This window comes from Lepidochelys kempii, chromosome 21 (assembly GCF_965140285.1).
Source record: "Lepidochelys kempii isolate rLepKem1 chromosome 21, rLepKem1.hap1, whole genome shotgun sequence".
Classification (NCBI taxonomy): domain Eukaryota; kingdom Metazoa; phylum Chordata; order Testudines; family Cheloniidae; genus Lepidochelys; species Lepidochelys kempii.
Genome location: NC_136400.1, coordinates 12,049,814 through 12,072,436, shown reverse-complemented (window position 1 = coordinate 12,072,436; position 22,623 = coordinate 12,049,814). Strand labels below are relative to the sequence as shown.

At 53.1% G+C, this 22,623-nt stretch overlaps 1 long non-coding RNA gene across 4 annotated transcripts; it reads right to left on the bottom strand.

Moving 5' to 3' along the window:
* Window positions 1-430: 430 nt before the first annotated feature.
* LOC140901182 (uncharacterized) lies at window positions 431-22,489 on the bottom strand. Of its 4 annotated transcripts, none has more exons than XR_012155789.2 (3): window positions 22,103-22,489; window positions 14,860-15,113; window positions 431-727 (listed from the first exon to the last, which is right to left on the bottom strand). It is a non-coding gene; the product is annotated as an uncharacterized LOC140901182 (long non-coding RNA). The 4 variants fall into 4 exon arrangements; XR_012155788.2 differs by having other exon boundaries at window positions 14,877-15,113; window positions 22,103-22,486; XR_013634876.1 differs by lacking the exon at window positions 431-727 and adding an exon at window positions 9,739-10,048.
* Between the last annotated feature and the right edge of the window lie 134 nt (window positions 22,490-22,623).

Genomic DNA, 22,623 nt, shown 5'->3' with positions numbered 1-22,623 from the left:
GAAGGGCTGGGTGCTGTGAGAGCCAAAGCCAGGCAATTCTTCCTGAAAGAGACAGGCTGAGAAAATGACCCTTTGCACCGATTAGTGCCCCCCCCCACACACAGGCCGACCCTGCCAGGCTGCGCCCCAGCTCCCGCCCGGGACCTGTGCCATTGGCTGTCTTACAGTCACTGCCTCTGAGTCGGGCTGCGTTAAGCTCCCAGGAACAGCAGATACCGAGCGCCCGGTCACTGCCACCCGGAGTTCCCAAGCAGCCGCACATGTGTGCCCGGGCAGGGGGCTGCTGCTCTGCCTGCCCCCCCCCCTACACACACACACACATTGGCACATTTTCGAGGGCACTATTTTCTCCCTTCACCATGGCCTGGCCGGGAGCCCACCCCTGTTTCCCACCCTTCCCCCACCAGCCTCCCTTCCAGAGCCTCTCCCACTTCCGGCTCTACATTTCTATGATTCTGTGCTTTTGGTTAACCCTGGTGCCCGGCCTGGATTTAATCAAGGGTCATAAAATTCTGCCTGCCTAAATTCTCCCCCTTGCAGTTTCCACTGAATGTGGCCTCCTCCTTCCTAAACTGGTGTGCAGTGTTCCCGGCAGAGCAATTTCCCGTGTCTCACCGGCTCAGCGGCATTCAAGGTTGCTGGAACTCACCTCACTCTTTCGGATACCTCTGATGCTGCAAGAGTGTCCCCCCTTTTTGATCCGAGTGGCTAGTCAAATGTTGGAGCCCTGGAAATGAAAAAAGAAAGTGATGGGGTCTTATTTTCTTTGAGGCAATCTTGTTTGCGTACAAGGAATGTACTAGGGCCTACTCCTCTGAATACAGGAGGGACAAAACCCAAAAGCCTACAGCCCCAAGCCTCTTTAACCAGCAGACCCAAAAGCTCTCTCTCTAGCTTCTTCCAGCATCACACTGAGCTCTGCTCACAGGCTACTGCTTGGCTTTCTAGCTTTTTGTCTCTGGCTCTCTCTCTGTTGTCAGTTTCTGTGTGTTCTCTCTCTCTCTCACACACACACACCCCCAGGGAAAAGCTCCTGGGCACAGTCATACACACCTTTGTTTTGTGCAGGGGGTAAAGGGGGTTATGTTTCCAGTTATGTTAACTGAAGGCTGAGTTCACACCTAACAAGCTCAATGGGGTTTTAATTCAACCCAGCTCATAACAATTTATATCCCTGACCTACAAGGGTGTTGGGAAGCCCTAGGAGTGGAAACACTCTCTAGGAGGACAAACTATTATCAGAGAGAAGCGAACTAGATACCATTAACTTAGGTTTGAACAGAGACTGGGAATGGCTCGGTCATTACACTTATTGAATCTATTTCCCCATGTTAAGTATCCTCACACCTTCGTGTCAACTGTCCGAAATGGGCCACCTTGATTATCACTTCAAAAAGAACAGGAGGACTTTTAGCACCTTAGAGACTAACCAATTTATTAGAGCATAAGCTTTTGTGAGCTACAGGCATCCGATGAAGTGAGCTGTAGCTCACGAAAGCTCATGCTCAAATAAATTGGTTAGTCTCTAAGGTGCCACAAGTCCTCCTGTTCTTTTTGCGGATACAGACTAACACGGCTGTTACTCTGAAACCTATCACTTCAAAAGTTTTTTTTTCCCCTGCTGATAATAGCTCCTCTTAATTAATTAGCCTCTTACAGTTGGCATGGGTACTTCCACCTTTTCATGTTCTCTCTATGTATAAATATCTTCTTACTCTATGTTTCATTCTATGCATCTGATGAAGTGGGCTGTAGCTCACGAAGGCTTATGGGTTAATAAATGGGTTAGTCTCTAAGGTGCCACAAGTCCTCCGGTTCTTTTTGCGGATACAGACTAACGCGGCTGCTACTCTGAAATCTACAGTATCCTCCCACACTGATGGGCTTTCCTCTCCTGCTCTCACTGAAGGAATTCCACTCTCTCTCTCACTCCTCCCTTCTATGTCCAAGCTCGGTAGGTTGCAGTTTTGTCCTGTTTTGCTGTCTGAAGTGATCCTTGCCCGAGTTGCCATGGAAACTGGCTTGTTTGCTTTGCTACTCGGGAAGGAAAGCTTAACTAACTCTGACACTCCCGCTGGAGGAGGAATTTCTCTGCCCTCATGAGGAGGTTGGGGTGGGCTGTGCTGCAAAAGCAAGCCGCTGACAACCGGAGGTGGCCATGCAGAGGGGACAGGTGATGGGCAGGGGGGAGGGAGAGCTCAGTGGTTTGAGCATTGGCCTGCTAAACCCAGGGTTGTGAGTTCATTGTGGGGCCATTTAGGGATCTGGGGCAAAAATTGGGGATTGGTCCTGCTTTGAGCAGGGGGTTGGACTAGATAACCTCCTGAGGTTCCTTCAAACCCTGATCTTCTGTGATTTTATTGTGTTCATCTTCATCAGCTGATTAGCCTCATTCACATTGGCACCGAGTGAGAGCGAAGCACCGAACTCATTGGTAGAGGGTTGCAGCAGCATCTGTCCTCCCCTTGCCCCCGCCAGCCTGTGACTGAACAGCCCCATCTCCATAAGTCCGGGAATGGGAGAAGGAGCAGGGATCTGTGCCCAGCAAGGTGGGGGATTTTCCAATTCCCTGGTTCCCTTTTGCAAATCACAGCCCCAGGTAGTCATACGGTCCCCATCAGCAGCGGAGCAGAGCCTCTCCCAAACAGCAACAGACCTTTACTCTCCCAGTAGCCCTGGGAGGCAGGGATAGACTTTCCCGCTGCTGCAGATGGGGAACTGAGGCCCAGAGTGGGCTAAGTCACTCGCCCAACTGCACACAGGAAATTTGTAGCTATGTCTCCTGAGCCTCAAGCTACTGTTCTCCCCACTGGACAGCTGTTTGTCCACTGGAGGGTTGTGCCGCCGGGGGGGGGGGGGGGGGGGGCTGAAAGACCAGTCGGGGGCAGCAGGACAGATGTGAGATGTTGATTCATAGATTCTAAGGCCAGAAGGAACCATTGTCATCTCATCTGACCCATAGGTGCGGGAACTAGGGGTTGCTGCAGTACCCCCAAGTTTTACACAGGGCTCCACTTCTGCCCGCCCCCCCGCCACGGGGTCCCAGCTGCCAGCCCTTCTCCTGGGGCTCCCGGTCCCACCCCTGGGGCTCTGCTGCCAGCCCCGTGCCCGGGGTCCCAGCTGTTGCCCCGTGCCCGAGGCTCCGCTGCTGGTCCTGCACCCGCCCCCCAGTTGTGGCCCCAGCCTCAGCCTCCTTACCCCTGTCCGGGTCCCCGCCATCCTGGAAACACAGCCCTGCTCCTGGCCCCAACTCTGGGGAGGGGGGACGACAGGATAAGGGGGCTGGATTTCAGCACCCCCACTATGAAAAATGTTCCAGAGCCACTGATCTGACCTCCTGTCTAGCACAGGCCAGAGACCCGCCCCCAAATAATTCCTAGAGCCGAGCTTTTAGCAAAGCACCATGCACTCGCAATTTAAACATTGTCAGTGATGGAGAATCCACCATGGCCCTTGGTAAACTGGCCCAGCGCTTAATTACCCTCACTGTTAAAATATTATTACAGTCTGAAGCAAAGCAAACCTCCCACCCCTACTCCCCCACACACCCCGGCCCTTCAAGGGCAGTATTCTCCATCAGCCCCTCAAAACACACACACAACCCAAGTCTCTAGGGGTAGCACTGAGCCATGTTTTACTCTGCCTTATAAAGTAAATGTCAAGGGGTCGCAGGGATTCGGGACTTTGGCTGGGAGGGAGGGGGCGCTGCCCTAACAGGTTCAGGAACACTGGCTTTCCCGGTCCTTCCTTCCCATGGTGCTACTCCCTTTTCCCACCCAGCAGCCGTTACCCGGTTAACACCATGGTGCCAGATCGCTGGGCTGCTGGGTGTGATGACTGCGAGGGGGGAGTGGGATTCCCAAGGGAGGGGGCGAGGCAAGGGTAGTTGAATTAACAGCAAGGAAATCAAATTAAGCAAGGAAAGATCTAGGCAGCCAGATATCAGGGAAAACACCCTCCTGGCAAGGCGTCGCTGGCTTGGGGCAGGGAGGCAGTTCATTTAGACCATCTTAAGCCATAAGCCACGCATCTGATCGCTTTGCATGTCTGTTATATCCCTTCCGTCTGCCTTCATGGTTCTGGACTGCCCCCTACTTTGGGGTGGTGACTGTATCTGCTCTTGGGTTTGGCAAATGCCCAGCACACCCTGGGTGCCACCACAAGACAAATAATCATCGGCTCGCCCACTTACCTGGTGTGCCCCGGCAGACATGGGAATGGGGCATGCAAATTAGGTAGGCAATTGCGTGTGCAATTTTCTGCACGTGCTGATTAGGAAAATCAGGCCTTGAGGCCCTGGTGTGTGGCCAACGTGTCCTTCCACTGGTGGGGAGCACTGCTGAGTCCTAGCGTAAGCAAACCTCTTGGGAAACCATGGGACTTTGAGCCTCTTCTCCCACAATTCCCCTGGGCCTACTCTGAAAGTATCCCATGAGACCATGGAAAATTACCCAGAATGCCCCATGCCAGACCACAGTGTTGGGAATCAGGGATCCGCACGGGCGCTGTGAAGTGCTGCCCCAATCGCCAATCGGCGCAGCGCCGTTCCTGGGGGAACACACGGCGTCGCTCACGGCACCGACTCCGCTGAAGTTAGAACAAGTGGCGTAATTCATTCCACTGACATCACACCCCCTGAGCTCGCTGAAGGATCCAGGACCTTAGCGTCTCTCTGCTGCATTTCCACCCGGCTCTGTAAAAGGCAGCGAACGGTACTGACCTACCTAGGCTGAACTGGATCATTGCACAGGGTCTCCCCCCACCTTCGGAAAACGGTCTCACCAGGCCAGTTGAAAGACAGGCGACAAGACGGTGGAGTGTTAGTTGTCAAGCGTCATGCTGGGCCGGGAGCGACCAGTGGAGTGTCTCTGGTGGACCCTACCGGGCGAATTCCCTGCTCGGATCCTCCACTGGATTCACGAACAGGTTAATCTTTGCAACACGTTGCAGCATCTGTCTCTCTCTCCCCAGACACCTCTTCCCTAAGCAGCAGCAGCCGCCAGCCCTTGGTGCTTTTGCAAAAAGGCATTTCTCAGAGCTTTTTGCAGCCCAGATTTATTCCTGACAGCAAGCGGCGCCTCTCTGGATTGCAAGCTGATGGGGACAGCACTGGGTCAAGACCTGTAAACCTGCTCCTTCGCTCGCACCCGCAAGTCTCTGAGGCAGGTTGGAAAAGCTCAGCCCGAAAACAGTCCCCTCCCTTTGCCAAGTCCTTTCCGCTGCTAGCATCCCACTGGTGCCTGAAGGCATGTGGATGGAAAGGGTGGTTCTTCTGTGTAGGCAAATATCAGCTTTTCCTGATGAATGAGGAGACCTAGCAGACAGACAGGGAATGGGCCCACAACATCTTGTGGGAAAAAGCAGAAGCCAGCGGCTCTCTCCCAGCAGCCCACCCACCTCTCAATGCCCTTCTCTTGTCCCTCTGGCCTGCGAGTTTCCAGCTCAGCAGCTCCTGGGAGGTCACAACTCAGGCTGAGGGGGGTCTATTCTTCCTCCCTATTATTTTGTTAGCCACATCCATCCCCCTGCCCCACCCCAAAAGGGGAGTGGAAGTGCCAGAATCTTGTCCACACTCAGGTATTGCCCTGATTCAGTCATCCGCATAGCTGCCCCAGGACTGAGCCCAGACAACGGCAAGCTGGGTTTTGCCTTGATTGCAAGTAGGAGCAAGGCTCAGCGTGGCCTTGTCTACACCAAGGTCTGGCTTACACATGACAGTTGCACCAGTAGAATTCCCCTTGTCGCGAGGGAGGCAGGCCTGTGTCCCCACTTGTGTCTGCCACCTCAGGGGCTTCCCCTTGTCAGAGCACCACCAGCCCAGGCCGCTGGAGAGAGTTTCCCCTCTCAAAATGCAGAGCAGCACCTCTGCCTGGAGCAAACCGGCCAGGCACCTTTTCCCGCAGACCCCGCTCCTGCTGCATGTCTGCGTGGTAAGCGACCTCTCATTTCCAGACATCGGCATGTTCCAGTGTTGAATCCACTGCTAACAGAACAGAGCAGAAGCGAGTGATTGCAATACCAGCAGGGCGGAAGAGAAGAAAGCAAAATGCTAAGCCTGTTCCAGTTGCCCAAAGAAAGGATCCAGTTTAATCCTGAAATGCAGCCACATAATAAAGTCCAGTACTGTGGGGTGAGGGGGAAAATGAACCGCTAACTGTTAGTTAGAGGAACCTGCCCCTTCCATCTCCCCTCCCAGTGGTTGTGCCTGTGGCCAAAATATAACATGAAGAAATCTAGCACAGCTGTAAGGAAACCCTAAGCCAGGAGCATTTCGCCTTGAACCAGGACCAAACCAAAATCAAGGCTGGGGTCCTGCTACTGCATCATCTGTCCTCCGGGCCAATCTTGAACAGAGCCAGCCTCGTCTGTGGGAGACACAAACCCAATAGCTGCCCCTGGAAATGTGGGGTTGTTTGATATGTCTGGTTGTTGGGCGTTGAATTTTGCCAAAAGCTTTGAGCTGAATTTCCGGACGGAGGCCGCAGACCTCCCATTCCATGGGAAACCCCCAGTCGCCACCAAAAATCTCAACCTTTATCTTTGGAAAGAAATCAGCCCCCCACCTCCGAAAACACACCCCTGGCTTGCAGCCAGCAAAAGCTGGGTCTTCCTTTTGCTGAGCCCATCTCTGCTTCCTGTAAAGCTCTCTCTGCAACCCCAGCTGAACCGGAAAACACACCCCCTGCCCTGAGTGAAGACAATCGCGCAAGGAGCAACTGGGCTTTCCGTTCCCTTCTCTGAGCGCCTAAGAACAGACGTGTCAGATTACGAACCTGAAATTACAGGAGGAACTCATAAAAGAAAGCTCAGATCCCCACCAGGAGCCCAGCTTTCTACAGCACTTGGAGCTTGCTGCATGCTTCCCTCTTTGTAATGTCCATCAACCTCCTGGAGTTGTCCTGGGTTTAAAGAGCTGCTGGCACTTCTGGGAGAGAGTGAGAAAACATCACATGCAGAAAGGATTCGGCTTTCCTGAGGCTGGATTTGTATACTGTGAGTCTTTCTATTTCCCCTTCTCTAATTACCCCTAGTCATTCAGTGCCATAGATTTGCATGATGATTTACAACCGTATAAGAAGGCAGGTGCCAGCCGCAAAGAGTTTGCAATCTAAATATTCTCCTGGCCGTTTTCCTCTACTCCTTCTTCTCATTCCCTGTTTAGAAACCCTCATCGACTCTTTAAATGTTTCACAACCAGAGTACCGCCCCTTGAAGACTTTGCCCTGTGGTGCTGCCCACTTATGGGGAGTAAAAGGAAACAGCTGTGTGACAGTAGGGAGACCCGAGGGGGCTGCTGGCCCAAGCAGAGTCCAGTGTAGCATGGGATGCTAATGCGTAAGCCTGAAGCCTGCATCATCCCTGGCCCTATGGACGTAGCAGGGCCAGGGTATGTGTCGCGCCGAAGCCCTGGGCAATGAATCCAAAGAATGCACTAAATGGTGACTGTGGCAACCAGCTTCCCAACTGGGTTTGTCACCAGGTGGCTCTGCCATTCGCTTTGTTCCCACTGCGGGTTTGGTTAGTGTGCCGGCTTGTGCAGCCCACAAGCAGCTGCATTTCGGGGGCGCTTTGTTTTGCTAGGCTGTAAAGCGCAGTGGGATGGAAGATGCTCTAGAAAGGGAAGCTTCCAGTAGACAGCTGGGACTGAGCCCACCACCTGGCATCACCACAGAATATTCCAAATCAACGGCAAATAACCCTGCAGGGCAGAAGTGGGGAGATAGATAAAACCTGTGGGAGCTCTCCCCCGAACTGGCGGTTGCAGTGGACAAATGTGTGTTGCATCCATCAGAGAGCAACAGCCTACTAGTGCTACTGCCTAAAGGAATTACTCCTTTTGCTTAAGAGACAGAGGCCTGTGCTGTGCGGCTGCAGATCCTATCTTCAGACTCAGCTGATGACCCATGCAGGGAATCGTTAGTTGGTCCTGATCCTCTGGTTCCCTGCCATTGTCATCCTCCTGGCTAGTAGTTTCCAGGAGTCCATCCTTCAGGAGCCGCATGAACCAGGGTTTTAATTCCTCTCCCTCACCCCGTTACAAAGGGCTTGAACCTGATTGGTGCTGATGGCGCCACCCAATGACCTCCGCAGGAGCTGCAATTGCTCAGGATCTCCGGAGATCAAGCCGCGAGCTGGTAATGTTCTCCTGTAGCACAGGTCACGGTCATATATCTACATGAAAGTGGAGCTGTTCCGGCTTTAAAGCAAAAAGGGGCCCAGAGGGAGCTTCACATGCTTCTCCCCAACCCTTGATTTGGGGCGGGGGAAATGGGGTCGGATTCAAACACCTGGGCATAAACCAAACTAGATCAAAACCATAAAAGGGCCGATTTTCTTGGTCCGGTTCAGATCCAGCCCAAGGAGGTAGAAATCCTGTACAATTTTGGTGCCCCTCCCCAATCTAATCCAGATACAGTCCCAAACTTCTCCCTGAAATCCCTCTGCCTGCTGGCTCTGCCCAAGGAAGCACTGCACCACCATGTAACATGAAGGCCACAGGGCCATCCCTTACAGATGACTCACAGGCACTTTGACACAACCAGAGAAGAGGCCAGCCCCCGGAAATCTCCCCCATACCACCTGTGGGAAGAGGACTTCGGGCGTTCAAGCTGGGCCATGCGGGTGCCCACGCAGTGCAGACAGGTGCAACGAGGCTTCTGTGTATGCCCCACCCCCAGCGTCAAGTCCCAGGCTTTGATTTAAGAATCTCCCCAGAAGCCACAACGGCCTTCTCCCCCGCCCCCCTGAAACAGACCAGAAAAGGTGCAACGCGAGACCCACCTATGTTCCCTGAACGAGGAGAGCCAGCCACCCGGCTAGCCCTTCTGGCCATTTGACAGCTGTTTGCGGCTGCTGATTGGCTCTCTCCCTCCTCCAGCGATGGCTTCTGCCATGGAAACGACTGGAAATTGCCACGAGAGCCGAGCACGCCGTGACGAGCGATAAATCACCCAGGCATTTCACAGTGCAATTTAATCTCCCTTTAGGGACTTAGAAAGCCGTTTGCATCCACGCCACGGTTGATGTGGGCTTTGAGGGCACATGCCCAGTGCTAAAGGCACCTTGTTTGCTTGTTTCAGGTCTTCTGAACCTTCCTTTTCAGCCACGCCGGCCTGTAGCGTTTGGTAACAGTCACACGCGAAGCCCCGGCACAATGCACAGCGGCGTTTCTCTGTGGGCACCGGTCAGAACGTTCGCTGGGGCGTATGGCCACGTCGCTGCTCAGCGAAAGTTTATATTCGTCAATCAGCTCCACGGCTGGTCAGGAATAGAAAGGGACAGGGGCGGCGATCAGAGCTTAGAGAAGAAAGACAAGACGTGACGCGGGGGCAGAGCATTGACCACCTAACCTCTGCCATGCATCACCTTAACTCTAGGGTCTTTGTGAGCAAAGTACGTGGGGACATGCAGAGCTCTTGATCCCTGGGTTCTGTGGAGTTTTAAATTGTGATTGTCGCAGGGAATGTGGACCAGCTGCTGAAGGACTGTTAGGGTAAGTGCAGGTCGGGCAACGTCTACAGTTGCACTGAGTCAATGTCAGTATGCCGTTCGGGGAGGTGGTTTCACCACATCGCTGTCACAGGGCTCTGACATCATCAGCCAGAGACAAATCTGAGTGTAGACACATGCACCCATTGGGTAACACAAGGCAACTGACGTGGACCTAACTTCATAGTGTAGACCAGGCCAAAACGTCGCAACGCGTAACGGCAGTGAAGACATCCCCAACTCCCCGCTGTTCAGAGTCCCCACGTTAACAGGGATCAATTTAATCCTTCCCCACAGTACAGGGCTGTAATTGTTGATCTATTAGAATTTTAATTGTACTGGGACAGCGCCAGACTGAAGAATGCAATTAACGTGCCAGCCAGATCTGAAAGAAAGAAAGGTCTTTGGGTTTTTATTTCTGTTATCGCTACATCAGCCTGCACAATGGAGGAGAAGGAAGCTGCATGAAATTACATGGCTTCTGGGGATGAGCGGAGGGGAATCAGTGTTCTCAGCTCGTCACATTTGAATTCTCTGGCAAAAGGGCTACTTCAGTTTCCTATGTTAAAAAAACAAAAGGCTCCATGTATAAGTAGACATACAAAAGGCTGCTTATGGCACACCCAGGTCAGCATTCCCCAATTGCCTTTGCACAGAGCAAGTCTTCATTGTTTCTCTCTCTTCCCCCGCCCCCCTAGAAGAAAAGCTAGACAATTTACAGCACATACAAACGCAGTGCCAGGACAGAGAAGTGGCTGTTTGACACCCCCTAACCCATCAACCTCCTGAGGGCCGGATGTGAAACAAAGACCGGGAATGAGGGACCCAAGAAGGAAATGAGGGAGCATGGAACGACGTGGAATTAATGACGTTATCCTGAGCAGGGTTGCTGATGGTGTCGATTTCCTGACTCAACTGTTTCTGAGAAGTCATTTACCATGGCAAAGTAGAGGTGGATTTGGCCAGGAGGGGCCACTCGTGAGTGAGAGCTGATGTTGTTTAATAGGATATTGTAACACTTCAGATTTAATGGCTGCTGCTATGCGGCACCTGTTCAGGACTTTTCCCAACAGCAGAAGAACCCTGAGCCTCCTGTACCCAAAGCACAGGCCCCTGCCACCGCAGCGAGAATGCAGGCTCTCGGCCATATGGGGCCTGTGACACACGGCTGAGCAGATCTCATTCTGGCCAGTAGAGGGCAGGAATGCACATGCACAGTAGCCAGGACATGACACTCTTGTGAGCTAGGGAACATGGACCTGCTCCCTGACAGGTGAGCTGAGCGACCCTCTCCTGTACCAATCTCTAACAATGCATTTCTAGCGCACATGCTATCGAGCAGTAGTTCTCAGCCCGTTTACCACTGGGGGCCACATCCAGTACTACCTGTCTGGCCCTGAGGATGTCACATAGGCCGCAGCTCTGTGCTGAATTGGGCCGCAAGCGGCTCGCAGGCCGCAGGTTGAGAACCACTGCTATAGAGTCATTCGCATTTCTCTCTCTCTGGCCCAATGGCTGTTCAAGTATTTTATACGCAGTGGAAATGTTTCAACAGGACAGATGGAGAGCCCCACCCCGGATTACCCGATAGCTCAGTGACTAGGGCACTCACCAGGAATAGGGGAAACCTGTGTTCATGGCTCCGCTCCAGAGCAAGGATTCAAACCGGCCTCTCCAATCCCAGGTGAGTTCCCTAAGCACTGGGCTATTGGGGACCTCCTCCCACTCTTCCCCTTGGGAATGTCGCCCGAAAAATTGAAACATTAGGAACCATTTCAACACTGCCGATTTCGTTTCCCGCTGCGACCGAAGCAATTCGCTGAACTCGCCACGAATTTGCCAAACGTTTCGGTCGACCCAAATCTGCCTTTGTTGCTGGAAAAAACGTATCAGCTGAAAAACATCACCCAGCTCTAGTTGTCAATGTAACCAAACAAGGCAGGGGGTGAACCCAGGCTGGGTGAATGCTCCAAACAGTCCATACCAAGAAGCTGCATTTTCTCACCAGGAACGAACCTCTCCCCATCCCCAACTCCCCAGCCTTGGCTCTAATCGCACAAGTGTTTCCAAGCCATTTCTTGCAGTGGCGTGGGTTCATCAGTACCAATGGGATATTGACCATTTGCAACGTCCTTTTGAAGCATTGTGTGTATAAACCAGGGAAGGGCTCAGGCATAGATCCTCAAGCATAGTTTGGTGCCTAAGTCCCCACTGAAACCAATAGATCTTTGAAGATCTGGACATCAGTCCTCAAGGCAGACCAGAGGCAGGAAAGGACAACAGAGAGAAAACAGAAAGGTGGGGGGGTGGGATTCCAAAGATGGTGGCAACTTCGCCAGGCATGGATTGAGAGGTCCTAGCAGAAGTACCTAATCCTCGGTAACTGGTGCTCAACCAGAAAAGGACTGGGGACCACTGACCTAGAGAGAATGAAGAGAGAGCGTTAAATTCTCTCATTTACACTGGTGCAGTCCCACTGACTTCAGTAGAGTTGTAGCAACATAAGAGGAGGAGGATTTAGTCCGTGGCGGCTCCGATTGTCACAGGCACTGAGCACCCACAACTTCAGTGGACGTCAATGGGAGCTGTGGGCCTCAGCACCTCTCCCTATCATGCCTGGGGGTCCCAAGCCTGTTTATAGATCAGACGCTCGTTCAAATCCGTTATCTGATCTGCTTTTAATGGATCAGAAGTCACGGGCCCTGGTTTCTGTTCCCAGCTCAGCCACTGGCCTGATGCACGACTTTGGGCAAGACACCTAACTTCTCTATGCCTCAGTTTCCGACCCTTTATCTGTCTTTGAGCTGCAGTTCTTTGGGGCTGGGACTGCCTCTCGCTATGAGGGTGTGCAGCATCTGCACAATGGGACCCTATTCCTGGTCGGGGCCTCAAGGTACTATCATATAAGACGTATAATAAATAATAATAATTTTAAAATATTCCCACCTCCCCATCTTTTATTTTTCTAAAGACATACTTCAAGAGGCTCTCAGTGAAACTGAATAACAAGAAAGTAAATTTCAGGGTTGATCCTGGATCCTGAACGAAGCAGTTATGGAATTAACATGGGAAAATTGTATTACTCCTCTCTCGTCCCACATTCGTTACAATAAACAGCTCGCTAAATGCAACCATATTTGCAGCCCTCTTCTGCAGATAAGATCAGGACTTTATTAAAGCATTAAGCCTGAAAGGCTGTAATAACGGAGACCTAAATGATTCCTTCCATTAAAAGGAAATGGGCTGAGATAAATCTTTGGAGGAAAAATGGGGGCGGGGGAAGAGATGCTATTGAAAGGAAACCAGAAAATGTTCCTTTTTTAGACGATAAGCCACATTTTGTCCTAAGAGATGGGCATAAAATGCCACCACACCAAAACCATCATCTGTCTGCTGGAAAATGCTGCCTTGCCAGAGCCCACAAAGCATGTTACTGCTCACCCCCAGCCAGAAGCCCCCAGATACACTAAGCCAGTGAGAATCGCTCTTTGGTGGCATTAGCCTTCTAGCCTGCAATGCTCTCTGAGAGGGCAGACCCCTGCCTACTGGGGCTCCAGCCCGGCACAGGGGTCTGCTAGCATGGAGCTGATGGCAGGATCGGGGCCCTAGTGAAGGCGCTCTGTGGCGATGGTTGACAGTTCAACTGGGGATCACTGTAGGCACTGCCAGCCAATCAATTAGGGCTGGTCAAAAAGAAAAAAAACCCCAAACCCCTGGGTATTTTTCCCATGAAAAATCTTGAGTGAAATGAAAAATGTTTGTTTCGTTTGGAAATTTTTCCAGATTTTTCAACAAAAGGATTTCAACCATTTTTAAAAATTATTGTTATGTTGATTCACATCACACAGAATTGAAATGGGCAAACAGTTGGTGTAGGGCTTCCCCTCCGTTTTCTGCCATCCCCTTCCCTTCAGTTCTCCACTGGAGAGAAAGGCGCATAATGCCCCCAGACTGGTTCTTAATCAGAATCAAACATTTTCATTTCAAATCCTTTGGTCGAAGGGGAAAAAAACAGAAAGTTTCAAACATGAAACTGTTTCACAAAACTGTTTGGATTTGTCCAAAAAGCCATTTGTCCTCCAAACCAGCCGGTATCCAGCACCCTTTTGATCTATCTTCGTGGCACACGTCAGCTGACAGCAGAGTACTCCACAGCTCACAGTCCTAGCGTCAGCTGGCCTGAAATGGCGATCATTCCCCAGAGCCCTTGTCCCAATGGAAATGGGATCACATGTATTCCACCCGCCCACGCTAGACACATCAATCTTCCCACGCCGAAGGCTGAGGCTCCTTCAAATGAGGACACTTCACCCCATATGGGGTGACCTTCATAAGAAGGTTAGGAGGAGTCACTAAATTAGTTCAGAGCGTACCATAACATCACATCCAAATATAGTCAGGCACTTTGTACAATTTATCTCTTTTCAGTCTCCTTTCCTTCTCCACCAGCAACACACAGTTAATCAACATTATAATGGGCACAAAGTTTCTGCCTGAGAGGGGGTCACATAGTGGAGAGCTTTGATTAAAGGTCACAAATTCACGCCTGAGGTGACTCCTGATGTAATAAAGACTAAAAAAATGCATTCAAATAATGTTAAAGGCCTGACTGCAGCCTGGGAAATTCAGTTCCCGCGCCCCATTGCATCCAGGTGCTGCTGCTCAGCCGGCACAGGGGAGAAGAAACACACGGCATCAAGGCTGGCTTGCACGCATGGCCACTGACCCTTCAGTCTTCATGCTGCCCCAGAGCAAGTCTCCTAGCGTGAATTTCTTTACCTAGAAGGGGCCTTCTCCAATGCTTTGCGTTGATGTCTGTGGACCTTGGACTCTAAGGCCTTAGGCCCTAATTCCGCCAAATACGTAAGCACATGCTTAACTTCAAGCATGTGAATCATCCCACTGGCCTCGGTGGGACTGGCAGGCCTCGGATGGAGTACGCGCTGATGTGGGAGAGTGCTAAAGGCACATCTGGGAGGGAGGCACCCATCTCTCATTATCTTCCAATGGGAGTTGGGACCCCGCTGCCCTCTCTGCCTACGACAAATCTCCCCCCAGGAACCTTAATGAGGTTATTTCTCATCTCACAGAACAACCAGTGGAGTGGCCGCTAGAACTGGGATTACTGGGACCCACCCCTATGCATAATGATAGGGGGTCTGATCCAAAATCCACTGGAGTCACTATGAATCTTTCCATTGACTTCAATGATCAGGGCCAAGGGGCAGGGACGCTACCAAGGATGTAATAAAGCCATGACACACGGTAGTGCTACTCAGAGATTGGACTTTTCATTCCTAGCCTCGATCACCTGACATGGGTAATAAAAAGTCACCAGTCACATAACTGAGTAAATAAGTCTCCACTGACCCAATGGTTACCATTACCTCTTCTTTCTCTCGTTCTCCTCCTGCACTCTCAGGCCATCAGGTGTCCACCAATTTCCGCCCTTTATTTCAGCCTTGTGCTGGTCTGTGTCAGCTTCTGAGTATCAGGTTGATGGAGGTGGCGTCTTTCTCGACGGTTCTGCGTAATGTTTCCCTAGGCTACCCTCCGTTTCCTCTCCCCAGGAGGTCTCCATGTTATCACTTGACATGAAAGTCTGTTTGGTGGCCTCTTGAAAGCTGCAAAGATCAGGTAGGTAATGTTTAAAAAGGATCATAGCTACTTTTCTTCTATGATGCTGTGGGCTACGACACCGCAAAGCCCCTGCGTGTTTTGGAAGCTGCTACAGAAATCAAATCATTGTCTATCACGCGCGTAAGGACTCAAACCATTTTAAAACTGCAGCTGCTGGTCTGACAGATCAGCTCACACACTCTGGAAGCTTGAGGCTGAATTAAACATCTAATTATATATTATTAGAGCTGCAAAGGCTATTGATTAATGGCCACAAAGGGCATTATCCAGTGCCCACTGAAGTCAGTGGAAGCCTTTCCACCTAGCAGGCAATGGATCCAGACCCAACTTATCCAGTTCCAATTAGGAGAAAAGAGGAGCTGACAGAGGAAGGCTTGTCCAGGAGGGTAGAGCACTAGACTATGACTCAGGAGATCCTTGTTCAACTCCCTCCTCTGCCACAGACTTCTTGGGTGAGCTTGGACAAGGGTGGCAGTATGGCCTAGTGGACAGAGCACTGGACTGAGACTCAGGTGCTGCTATGTGACCTCAGCTAAGTCCCTGTGCCTCATTTTTCCCACCTCTAAAATGGGGACAACGAGGCTTCCTTCCTTTGTAAAGCCACTTTCTAAGAGCTACTTATTATTGTTTAATCTCTCTGGGCCTGATCCTGAAAGGTATTTAGGTTCCTAACTCACCTGGGATCCTAAATCCCTTTGAGGAGCTAGGCCTCAGGTCCCCATCTGAAAAGTGAGGATAAAAGTACTGCCCTGCTGCCCAGGTTGTGAAGTGCTCACACACTCTGACCGTGGGAGCCCTACAGGTACTGGTGATAAACAGATAGTGGCCCACTTACTTCCTGGGTGATAGAAGCATGAAACCTCCTACTGCCCTATGAGAGGGCACAGCCTAGTTAATTGCATTATGACCAGCTCCCCAACAGCCAGGCTTAGTCACTAGCCTAGATAAGTCACCAGTCTGTTCCAACCTGGCGTTTCCTTTCCAAGCCGCTCAGGTTGAAACTCAAATAAATGAAAGCTCCAGGGGTCTGAACGCTTGAGAGTATTTCAGAATAATTTAAAATTAAATTAAAAGAGCTGCTATTCCTTGGTGCCCTTTCCCTGGGTCAGAACTCACCTGCGGGAGGCTAATTTGGTTAATGAGTTTTCCCACTGAACTGTTGGCTATTATACTCCAGCATCAAAATACTTGTCAGTCTAGCAGGTCAGGCACGTTTTTTCCCCTCTGCCTAATTGATATGATACGAAATAACGTATGATACATTTGCAGGTGCCTTCTTAGACTTTTCTGGGAGATGGAGCGACTGCTTTCAGTGAGCCACAAAGTCTGGAGCTCAGATTTTTCCCCCCACCCTGCCCCACACTTTGGGCCTTTCCCTAGATTCACTATTAGCTGGTTTCACAATCACATTTCCCCAGACGCTCGCAAGCTGCACTGTTTGGCCCCAGGTGACAACAGACACGTGCCTCGAAGGTTCTGGGGTTGTTCAAAGCTACATCGCTTCAGCCCAAATAAAAACAGGTGCCAGCTGCATCTAGATTCTGAACCCACCGACGTCTGAGGTTCCCATCCTGTGTTTCGCTTAATGGCCTCCGTGCGCTATGGAACCAAGCCAGCCAAACACTTAAGCACCTGCTTAACAGTAAGCCTCAACTGAAGGCATGAGGATGAGTCACACGCTTAAATTAAGCATGTGCTTAAGTGCTTTGCTGGGCCCACGCCCAAGCTAACAGCAGAGCCAAGAGCTGGCCTAGGAAGAACGGCCATGGGGTTAGAGCACTGACTGGGGATTTGGGTTCTGTTCCAAAGAGGCATTAAGGGATTTGCTCAAGAAAGGTTAAGTAAGAGGGTGCCCACAATTGCCAACGCAGAGTGCAGGTGTGATTGTAGCAAACCCGGGCTAGCTTTCAGCTAGCTAGCGGAGCTGACCACAGTGGTGAAGACCTAGCAGCCCGGGCTTCAGTGCACACTAGCAACCGGAGTACGTACCCAGAACCCCTGGTGTGCCATCACATCTTCACTACTGTTGTGACCCGTGCTAGCTAGTCACACCTTCACTTTGCAGCGTAGACTAGGGTGACCAGATGTCCCGATTTTATAGGGACAATCCTGAAATTTGGAGCTCTTTCTTATATAGGCTCCTATTACCCCCCATCCCCCGTCCTGATTTTTCACACTTGCTATCTGGTCATCCTAGTGTAGACGTAGCCTGAATGTGAGGCTGCAGCTAGTTATCTGGGGATTGGTTTGTCACTGCCTGATCGGGGCTTTTTTCCCAGGAGGTGTATTTTACAGGGCCTGGGGCTATGTGACGCTCCTGGAATGCTAACCCGCTGTCATCAAATACCCATGCGGCTTCTCACAGAGACCCAGGCACCACGCCTCCTGCCCCTCTGTGCCTTCGGGGCAACAACAGCAATAAATAACCACCATCACGGGGTGACATTTAAAAAATAAAAAATACAAATTGTCAGACTGGATGCACTATTTAGCCCAGGATCCAGTGGCCAGCACCGGATGCTTCCGAGGAAGGTGCAGGAAACCACATAGTTGGCAGATGTGGGACAATCAGCCCCACAGAGAAATCTCCTCCTGATCCCTTTGTAGTTACAGCTTGTTTGATGCCCTGAAGCAGTTCTAGGGTTTTAAGGGGTGTGTGGGCCTGTGCTGGCTCTCTGCCCAGGGTGAATTTCCCCCAGTGAAAGTGGAGATCTCCTGCATCCCAATGGGTTTCTGAACAGAAAGGGGAATTGAGTTGATGCTGGTGCATCCTAGCTCCCATGAGTTTGGAGGGCTGGCAGTTAGGGGGGGAAAAAACCCTTTTCTTTGCTAGTAAGCTGAGCAAACTTGATCAGAAATCCATGCAGAGATGACAGTCTGTGAAAATGGCACCACGGGGTTCCGTCACGTCTCGGAGCAGAACCACACTTTAAGCCCCAGAGGCAACATGAGCTTTGAGGGAGCAATGAAGGTGGGGCCACTAAGGGGCTGCCTCTGCTCCACCGGGAGGGGCGGATTTTCAGACATACTCAGCACTGGCCTAGTTTTGCTTTGGAGTCCAACTCCCAGGGACCGAGATGGGAACAAAGTGACACCTCGCTGGTATGTCGGCAGACGCCACGAATGAGGCCGGGTGATGGACTGAGAGTGGCTCAAGCCCTGATCTTGCCGTAGGGAAGGATGAGCTCAAGGGAAACCCCGTCGATATCGATTGTGGGTGCTCCCATGGATAACTAGTGTCTACAAAGGGAAACGCTTCTGTGCCAGAGACGCCCAGCTGCATGCCTGCCTCGGCAGGACCTGCCTCCATGCCAGATGCTGGGGAGGGGTGAGCATACCTCAGAGAGAAGAAACTCTAAGCACAATTAGGAAACATGTTTTCCTTTCGTTCCCCGGCTCTCCTTTGATCTCCTCTCCTCTGTTTTTTAGAGAAGGGTGTTTTTCCCTTTGTGTCTCTGCTGCTCTAATTCTTCCCCCTCTTAATTTCTCCCCACTGACTTTAATTAGGACCTCATTAGTCCTCTCTACAAGCACTTTATAAAAGAAACCCTCTCCTTCTGCCCACTTAGTTTGCTTCCCAAGGTTCGCCCACCACGACCGCTCACACAAGCTCCTCCAGTTCCAAGTGCTTCGGACAACAAGGACAGGTCTCTGCAGCTAGCACCAGCAGCCACTGCACAGACAAGAACCCTTCGTGATGGGGCTAAGAAGGGGTCTTGCTCCTGGAGATGCAGCAACTCACTGTAAAGCCTATTCTTTGCTTGCTGGTACCCACACTCTGAGCTTGAACGAGCGTAGGGTTGGGCCGTCAGTGCAAATGAAAGTGTTATCCCTTTCTGATCCGAGCAGTTAGTCCAACTGGGGTGCTGAGGGTTGTTTCCGGTAGCAGGAGAAATTGATGAGGGAGTCAGCTTTCTTTGATCCAATGCTGATTATTTACAGAGAATGTACAAAGTCCTATTTCCCTGAATGCAGGAGGAATCACACAACAGGAGACAGTTTCTGGGCTTGCAGCTCCAAGACAGGGTGACTGTATTTCCCCCAAGGGAAAACGGGACACCCCCAGCCGCTCACCTGAGGCCCCCACCACAGAGGCTGTTGCCGGAACCCTGCCAGCCCCTCGCATGCTGGACCGTTGCCCTCCCACCCAGCCTTGCCCTCCCACACAGGGCTGGCATCTCCGCTCACCCCCCCCACATTTCTCCACACCCCACTTTTTTGACAAAAGTGGGCACTTGTCCCGTTTGCCCTTGCCAACTGATCAAAAGTGGGACAAATGCAGAAAAGGTCGGGGCAGCCAGGACAGGGCTTAAAAAGGGGACTGTCTCAGCCAAAACGGGATGTATGGTCACCCGATTTGAAGACCCTCTCTAGCCAGCACCTAGCCCAAAAGCTTTTCTCAGGGCCACACTCACAGGACTTGTACAGGGGCGTTTTGGCCCCTGCTGTCTTGTGTTATCACCTGCTTCTTTCTCTGCTCTTCTGGCCTTTCCGTCTCTCTTTCACAGATACACAAACCCGCACAGAACAATAGCCAGCGAAACCCCTCCATGCGCCTGTGTTTTGGGTGAGGGCTGCTGTTGTTTCAGCTATCTGATTCCATAAAAGTAAGAAACAATTAAGCTCCAACTATCTTAAATGAAGGGCAGCAGTTACACCCCCGTCCCCTTTTCCAATTCAATAAGGTCTAGTCCAACCCATAACAGAGCCGCTCTAGTGGAGACAGCTGTCCAGATCCTGCCAGCTTAAGGCATCTGCCAGTCCATGTCCTCCCCGTGCTCATCTACCCAACAATCTCGGCACTGCTATTTGGGGAGGGGCTGCCACATTTCTTTTCCCCACTGAGAGCTGCAAGGAATGCGATCAGCGCAACGGGTTATGTATGCAGCAAGCACATCTCTGGGCAAGGATCAGGTGGCCAGGCCTAGCAGGGTGGTGAAGCACTGGAACGGGTTGCCAAGGGAGGTGGTGAAATCTCCATCCTTAGAGGTTTTTAAGACCCGGCTTGACATAGCCCTGACTGGGTTGAGTTAGTTGGTGTTGGTCCTGCTTTGAGCAGGGGGTGGGACTAGGTGACCTCCTGAGGTCTCTTCCAGCCCTCATCGTCTAGGATTCTAGTCCAGTGCTGCTGGTGGCCTGTCCTGGCAGCACTAAGGGCTGCTCTCTGAGCAACACTAATAACACTGACTCGTGCCCCGGCTCCTTTTCAACTCTGTTCCAGCTCCCTTCCCGATTAATGGGATCAGGGGCCTTATGAAGATGGTCTCTCCCCGCTCTGTGGCTCCCCTGGACAAGAGTCAATAATTGTAAGCTGGAGAACTTATCAGAGGCGCCCTCCCCTGCATACAAATCTCATTAAAAGAAGGCCCGGTGTCAGTAAACAGTTTTATTACTGACTATTTATATTGGTTTCCCTTTATCCTCTCTCAGATCTGCTGGTAAACTACCTGCCTGAGCGCTATTCATTCAGGAGTCCCCATAGTTAACAAATTAGTCACAGGCGCTGCTGTGGTGGAAAACATGTATCAATTTCCCCCAAATCAAAGGAGAGGGCTGAGAAGGTGTGTGTGGGGGGGGAGGTCAGCAGGGGTTAAAACTGGAGCTGCCCAAGGTAATGAACTAGCTCCCGTCCCTGTGTTTGAATGGGGAGAGCACAGAATCTGGGGCACTAGACAGAGGGCGGGAGGCTGGTGCCGGTTCTCCATCGGTGCCAGGGATGAGATGGACTCCCCGTCACCTTCCCCGCCCAGATCCAGGTCCCAATTTGGGGGGTGTTCAGATCTGGAAGATTGGTCCAGCCCATTATAAAGACAGGAGTCCATTCGGATTCAGATCCAGGTTTGGGGACTAGGGACTGGTCTAGGAGTTTTGTTCAAGCCCATCTCCAGTTTTGTACCTTTCTCTCTCTTGCCTTGTTTTCTGGGAACTGGGGCCTTACATCCCATCAAGACCTAAGTCAGGCAGCTGTGGTGAGCGTGTGGGGTCTCAGCCAAGAGGCCCTGCCATTCGGGACCCTAGCATACCCTGCCTCCCTCTGCACCCTGACCAAGTAGTCTGGAGCTCTGGGACACAAAAAAGCCCACAGATGCCCCAGAAGCGGTCACACAGCAGCCATCCCCCCACAGCCAGAGAGCTGGACTAGACGGGTATCGCTGCCGGCTTGCAGCGTCTCCACCTGCGCGAAGCCTGGGCACCACAACAGCAGCCGCAGCAGAGGGCTGGGGTGTCCCAACCCCCTTCCCCCCACCAGCGCTGGGCGTCCCTGCACCTCCCCCCCCCCGCAGCGCTGGGCGTCCCTGCACCTCCCCCCCCCGCAGCGCTGGGCGTCCCAGACCTCCCCCCCCCCGCAGCGCTGGGCGTCCCAGACCTCCCCCCCCCCGCAGCGCTGGGCGTCCCTGCACCTCCCCCCCCCCCGCAGCGCTGGGCGTCCCAGACCTCCCCCCCCCCCCGCAGCGCTGGGCGTCCCAGACCTCCCCCCCCCCGCAGCGCTGGGCGTCCCAGACCTCCCCCCCCCCCCGCAGCGCTGGGCGCCCCATAACCCTCTCAGGGCTGGGCGTCCCAGCACCTCCCCAGCGCTGGACATCCCCCGATCTCCCCCCCCGCAGCGCTGGGCGTCCCTGCACCTCCCCCCCCCCCGCAGCGCTGGGCGCCCCATAACCCTCTCAGGGCTGGGCGTCCCAGCACCTCCCCAGCGCTGGACATCCCCCGATCTCCCCCCCGCAGCGCTGGGCGTCCCAGACCTCCCCCCCCCCGCAGCGCTGGGCGTCCCTGCACCTCCCCCCCCCGCAGCGCTGGGCGTCCCAGACCTCCCCCCCCCCCCGCAGCGCTGGGCGCCCCATAACCCTCTCAGAGCTGGGCGTCCCAGCACCTCCCCAGCGCTGGACATCCCCCGATCTCCCCCCCCCAGCGCTGGACATCCCCCGATCTCCCCCCCCCCCCCCGGAGCTGGGCGTCCCAGCCCCAAGCCGCTCACCCCTGCGAGGCTGCATCCCAGCCGCGGGCTCCCTCTCTGGCCGGGCTGGAGCGGAGAAATGCTGCCGGGGGGCGCCCCCCCCGAGCCGGACCCGGCGAGGCTGCGGCAGCTCGGGCCGGGCGGCTGCAGGGGGCGCTGCAGCGCGGGCCCTTCCCGGGGGGGGGGGGGAGCTCGGGCTCCCGGGAGCCGCCGCCGCCGCGCGCCGAGAAACTTTCCCCTGCGCCGGGCGCCGCCGGGCCACGGCTCCGCAGGGGGGAGGGGAGGCAGCCCCCGGGGGGGGGGCTCCTTGCACGGCCTGGGGGGGGGACGGAGGCTCTGCCGGAGCCGCGGGGGATGCTCGGAGGAGGGAGGAGCGGCCGCGGGTCCCCCCCACCCGCAGCTGGCTGCAGAGACGCCACCGCTCCTAGCCGTGGGGCGCGGGGTTGCAGCAGCACCGGGGGGGGGTGCAATCCACAGGCTGCAGCGAGCTGACACCCCAGGAGGAGGAGGAAGAGGAGGGGGGTCAGTGGGGGGGGCTTTGT